Source organism: Sinocyclocheilus rhinocerous, unplaced genomic scaffold (genome assembly GCF_001515625.1).
Source record: "Sinocyclocheilus rhinocerous isolate Xijiao unplaced genomic scaffold, SAMN03320098_v1.1 scaffold711, whole genome shotgun sequence".
NCBI classification, from domain to species: Eukaryota; Metazoa; Chordata; class Actinopteri; order Cypriniformes; family Cyprinidae; genus Sinocyclocheilus; species Sinocyclocheilus rhinocerous.
The window spans coordinates 3,261,352-3,268,042 of record NW_015641018.1 but is presented as its reverse complement, the minus strand read 5'-3'; positions in this window follow the sequence as shown (position 1 = coordinate 3,268,042).

Sequence of the window (6,691 nt, the reverse complement as noted above, 5' to 3'; positions counted from 1 at the left end):
TCAGAGGTCGCTCAGTCACTGAGGAATGCTCAGCTGTTCATCTAAATACAGTGCCTCAGATGTGCTGTCAGGAGATGCATTTAAGTGGATTGAAAACTTTACGCCAGTTTCTGTTTTTTGAAAGGGTAGCCTACATGAAAAAAATATAGTTAAATCTAAGCATTTTGACCTTAAAGAGGTCAAATATAGCCTACAAATATTCACTATTCGAATCTATATATTTATGCATTTGGCAGAAGTTTTATCTAAAGTGACTGAAGGTGCTGAACGTGCAATTTATCAGTTATTGCTATTTCCTGGGAATCGAATCCGGACCCTGACTTATGCTTTATGACCTATGCTTTACTGTTTGTACTCCTGGAGTATTATTCATTTTATCAATCAAAATTGTATTGTGAATCAGGTTATTGCAATGCTGCAATAAGAATCCTAAAACTCTGTTTTGATTGTTGTTGTATATGTTATAGTTTTATTTAGTAATTATTAATTAATTAATTTATTTATTTATTGTTATGGCCCACACTCAAAAGTTTAGGGTCAGTATGATTTATTTATTTATTTATTATTATTTAAGTAATTTATACTTTTATTCAGCAAGGATGCATTTAATTGTTCAAAAGTGACAGTAAAGCCTTTTACACTGTTATAAAAAAATCTTTAAATGAATACTGTTCTTTTGAATTTTCTATTTATCATAAAATCTTGGGGGAAAATGTATCTTCCCAAAAAAATATATAATTTTTTAGAAATGTTTCTTGAGCAGCAAATCATTGTATTAGAATGATTTCTAAAGGATCATGTGACAGTGGAGACTGGTTGTTGAAAATCCAGCCTGGCTACAACAGGCTACAACAGAATTTTAATATATTATTTAAAATTGTGATTATAGTTCACAATTTTACTGTATTTAATATTATTTAATCAAATCAGAGCAGTGAACATTATAGACTTTTCAAAAACAAAAAATTGTACAGATCACAAATGTTTGAACGGTAACGTATATTGAAAAGTCATGTATAAGTCTTGTATCTTTTATTATAGTCACAATTAAGTGTTCATTTTTTTATTAATAAAACATACGGTACATGAAAACATACATACTCATACACCTCTGAAATATGTGGTAGCATCTACATTAACCAGTTCATTCAAGTCACAAACATTTGTTTAATATGACTAAATCACACTGATTTCTTTAGAAGTTTTGCACAAAATTCATCTGGTAGAAATAACACCTTTACATCACACGTTGTTTGCCAGTTGGGCCACCACTTTTACCATTTTAGATGCTCAACATATTTAAGTATTTCCATTCATGTCAGCAGAGATGTTTAAACATTTAAGTAAGAAAAGTTAGTCTCTATTACACTGCATTAATGTGGTGTTTGAAGACAAAATTATACTCTTTCTAACATCACAGTATTGTTTGCATTCAAAAAGTGCACTTTTGGCCATCCATCTAAATCCCTTGAGCGCTGCATTTGGCTCCACGCAGCTTTATGAGTCTCCTGCAAAACAATCCTTTACCGCTTAATCGATCTGCAAAGATTGCATTTATTACAACACTGCTTGTTTTCATTCACATCAATTACACTAGCATGTTCCTCAAAGCAGCATGTCCATATGACATCTGTCTCTTATAAAACAATGAGGCTATTTATCATGCATTGTCTTTCTCACAGAGATCCTCTCTAAAGAGTGCTGGGCTGAATTCAGTAGATGCGGAAACACATGTCTGTGTCTGCTGCACACGTTGCAGCTATTTTGGCTTCCTGAGCTAAGCATGAAAGGCAGCTTGGGAATGCTGACCTCTGACCCCCATTCAGACTGTAAGGCTGAAATATTGACCACAAACCTGAGATTTTGTATTTGTTGTATTTTAGTTTTTTTTTTAATATGTACTTTATTTGAGCTATCCAAAATACACATTCTTAATGCACAACAAAGATCTAACTGTTTTTATATATCCTCTTCAAAATCAACATGAATAGATCCCATGATTGCTGGAATGAACCTGCAGTCAAAAAGCAGAAGCGGTTTTCTAATCTAAAGTGATTTACATTAATCCAACATGAACTTTTAATCTTCTCCTTTGCTAAACTTCCTGATTTTGACTTCCATTTTTGTTACTGCTGTCATGCTTTCAGCACAACGGAGTGGCCCTCCTCCACCCCTTTCTCGCTTTTCACTCTCCCTCCTTTTCCTCTGAACTATGTTTTGCACATTGGTAAACAGTAATCCGAATCACTAACTCCACAGCAATTAAACCGTTGCCGAATGCATCAAACGGGACAGATTTGTTGAACTAGGGAGAACCGAGTGAGTGGTCATTGTCTATTCAAAAATACAAATATATAAGATCTAAACCGGTAAGTCAGGATTGTTTAGACTTTTAGAAGATCTTTAAGATGTTTGGGGACATATAAGTGCTAATATACAATATTATGGATTCATAATAACTCTTACAAGTAGATAATAAACTTTAGATAAAAATAAATAAATAATTATAATATTAAAAATGTCGATTTCACTTTTGGGTGAAATATTTGGTGAAATTTGTTAAACCCTAAGTGTAATTTTGGAATAAAAGCTCTGGATGAGTGTATAGTTTTAGAGGTGATTAGACAGAGAGATCATCATATTGCATTGTCTGAGAATTACATGAGTCATGACGCAGCGCCTTGTATGTCGTAATACCTACCAAAGGTGTGGCCGCTGACATGGGAATATGCCCTGCAGGTAGAAGATCTCACTGCTTTTGAGAATCATAAGTTTACAGCAGAATATGATTTGGAAGGATATCTCTATGAATCATCAGAAACAAAAAAGCATAGACGAATCCTTATCAGTGATCACAGACAAGAAATGACAGACACAGGCCAGTATGGCATACACAGGAAGTAAGCCTCAGTGCTAACTGTGGGGGGAAAAAACTTTATATTTAATTTAATTTAAATTTTATTGTATATTGAAATTAATATGTTTTATTAACATCACTGGCACCCTTTCCCAGCAAACACTTTTACTGTGTCTTCATGTTTTGACACTATATTATATATATATATATATATATATATATATATGTTGTGCATGCATGTTTTAAAACTAATTTAAATGATATGCCATGATGAGCAACTAAAACGATCAGATTTCCACTGTAAGTATTTGTGTGTGTGTTTATCGGTAAGTGTCAGTGAGAGTGCGGAGGTGTGGGGCTGGGTGTGGTGCGGGACTCGTATAGTATCGGAGGCGGAGCTCTGGAGGAGACTTTGCCCTCTCTCCCCAAAGCACATTGTTCACCCTCATCTGAATGCGAGAGAAAGTGTCGCTCTCTCTGGAACTCTGTGCGCTGGGGACAACTAAAAGACTCTTGAATCGCTGTCAGCAGCAGTGTTTGGAGACGAGCGTTTAAAGGTAAACTCAAATCTGATTTTATATTTGTATATTAAATAAGGCAGAATTGTGTTTTGTTGTGTTTTTGTGTCTTCGTTGTTAGTTAAACGTTATCTGTTTGTTTTTTTTTATCCAACATCGACCCTATAAAAAGCAGCCATTAAAATTCGCGGATAGATCTCTTGGGAAAGTGGCGTATTGTGGTGCTCTGGGTTGTCGGTGTTGGTTTACCTACCTGTGCGATACTCGTTCTCACTTCCGTGTGTCGGGTTTCAGCTGATCCAAACTTTAAATGCATTTATTTCGCTACATGATCGTACTTTAGTCGTTGTTTGTATAAACACCCAGCTGTATATAAGTTAGGCGGGTGTGTTTATACCCAACAAAGAAACCCAAGCAATAACCCCCGCACATTCGCAAATGTCAACAAACATACATAATATGTCTATAAGTAAATAATAAATTAAAAAATTAAGTACATGCAATAGACTTAAAGGAATAGTTCATACATTGGTTAAAAGTTCTGTCATTATTTACTCACCCTCATGCTTCAAACCTGTAGGACTGTGTACTTATGTGGAATACAAAGGGAGATGACAATCTCAGTAGGCTACTATTGTATGGACAAAATATGAAATAAGTACTTGGCGACGGAGGCTGGCAGCAGTGTGTGAATTTCAAGGTTTCAAGAATTTCATTTTAAAAATAATTTTCCTAATGTTCTGTTCTCAGTGGCTTCGTCTAACACAAATGGCCTTTTAGCGCCTCTGGCGCATGTAAGCTAAGCGTCAACGATCCTACATTTTAAACAAAATACAAACTTTTTTATTTTTTTAATGTGTAAATATATGATAACTTGGTAAAAAAATCACAGTACATACATTTTACCAATGGATGGCCAATACAGACAGCGATAGAGCAGCTGTTGCTTTTTTCTTCATGCAAAGACGATTTCTGTCTAACTTGTATTTACTAAATAATTTATTAGCATATTGTTAAAACTAATGTGTGCAACGTAGGCTATACGTTCGGTCCAAAGGATATCAATTATGGGAGAACTATCCCTTTAAGAGATCAGTCTTTCTCTTATGGGATTTTGTATCTGATTATTTTGTTTTATTATAAGAAGCATAAAATGTTGATTTTGATGTGTACTGTTGATCTATAACCACTGGTTTTGGAAAAATCCCAGCATGTTTTGAATGCTGGTCTGTTGCCACACCTGTAACACCTTGCAGGTTGTTCAGTGAATAGTGAATTTAAACTAAAGTGTGTTATAGAGCCTGGTGTCGTCAAATGTAAAGAAATATGTAAACCAAACTAGTTACTTTAACATGTCTAATAGTAATGCCTCCGTCTTTTACATTGTTAGTCAGGGTCTTACGTGAGTGCATGTGTCTGGGTGGGGCTGTACCATGTTTTATTTACTTCCCAACTGTGAGCACAGCTGAATAGCTGACTTATCTTTAGTGCTTTCATTCTGAAGAGATACGATACACACAGTCAGATTTGTCTCGTAATTAAGTTTCTACTTAAGTAATTTTGAGTGTTTACAAAGTGTCAAAGAAATAATGTGCTTAATCTGCCTCAGAGGAAGCAACGTTCCTTATGGTACACCCTTTCCTGTTTGTCTGGTTAGCAAGGAAGCAAAAAGTCATGTCCTCTGTGAAAGTGGTTTATCTCTTAAAGAAGCAACTAAATTCCGCTAAATTTAAAGACATGGATTTAGCGAGCCGTTTTGGCCCAGTTGAACTTCATTTGGATTTTGGATGGCATCAGCATGCCCTACTGGCACACAGTAAAAGGGTGATTGTGAGACAAGAACACGTTTTTTTCTCACTTACAGAATCTGAAAGAAATACGGCCAGACGAAGGACGGTATGACAGTCTATTTATATATTTTGATGGGTCAGTTGTAGTAGATATTAACAAAGACAGGATGTGGCATTTGCTCTTTGTGGGAGTTCCTGTGTTGTGCGCATTAGTAGTGCAGTCAGAGGCCAGCTGGTTGCTTTACCGACTGACTGGCGTTGGTTTTAGGATGAGATTTACAGCATTTGGGCTCACACATAGCCGTTAATCTCCCTACAGGCACAAATCCCTGATATTGTCCTACATTAGGACAGCAAGGGGCTGCGTGATCCCCTCTTCATAAATACACTTTCAGAGGGGGCAAAAGAGATTACCCATAAGCACCATTCGCTCAGGATGTCTATTTGCTTGTATTTTACAGTATTGTTAGATCAATTAGCATCTCTACCTTTCTGTATAATTCATGTCTGTAGCATTTTATGGCTGTAGTCTCAGCATATGCGTCACATACGCGTTTACACCCTCTCTCCATATCTATAATCCCTAATGTGCAATGTATCTTTAATGAACGTGGAGTGAGATCTGTAGCTATATGAAATCTGTGGTGAATGACCAGCTGGCTGAGATGGATAAGATGGTCTAATGGTTTCATAATCTGTACAGGGCCAAGCCAGTTGTTCTTCAGGACTTTTTGAGGTTAATTGTGTTATAAACCTGAAGCTCGCTGTAGAGGGCCGTTCACACCAAAGGCGATAACGATAACTTTAGAGTGCTGCAGTGATGACGTACTTTCGATGGCCAACCCAGAATTGAGCATATTGCTGAAAAAAAGCCAAAAGTTTATGATCTGTATACATTTTGTTCGTCGTCATAATAACTTTTGTGAATTTTGAAGCCTAAATAGGCTACAGTCTTAGACTATAAACAAACCACATCACATGACCTTTCAGTCTTTAAGAACATTTTCACTGATAGTTTTCCTCAGAAGAGTTTGCAAGAGTGAGATTATAAAAACTATAAGGCTATAAAAGTGGACTAGTTAGTAAATTAGTTTACCAGTTTGTGATGACAATTAATGTCACGACTACATCTGTAGTCCCATTTAGCCACTTGTTAGCAACCGCCTTTTTTCCAGACGCTTTAATAAAATTGTGAGTGGGTAAATATTTTATGTCGTAGATAATAACACGTGAAAAATATCTTGAGCTTGTGTTACCACAGACCTTATTTCAGGCATTTAACAAAAAACCCATTGATTTTAGGACAATGAAACCGGAAGTGCTAAAATGCGAACTTGCGTCTGGGTTTTGGCCAATAAAAATGTCATGCCTGCAGGACTCTTTGAAGTTTTAATAATCGTAATTGTATGAAAATTGGGACGTCCACCACACAACTATAAAGATAATGACACGGGAACACTTCCATCCGAATTGAAAGCATTTAAAGTGGCAGAGGACAAAACTGCGGCCTGTGCTTATGATAAACA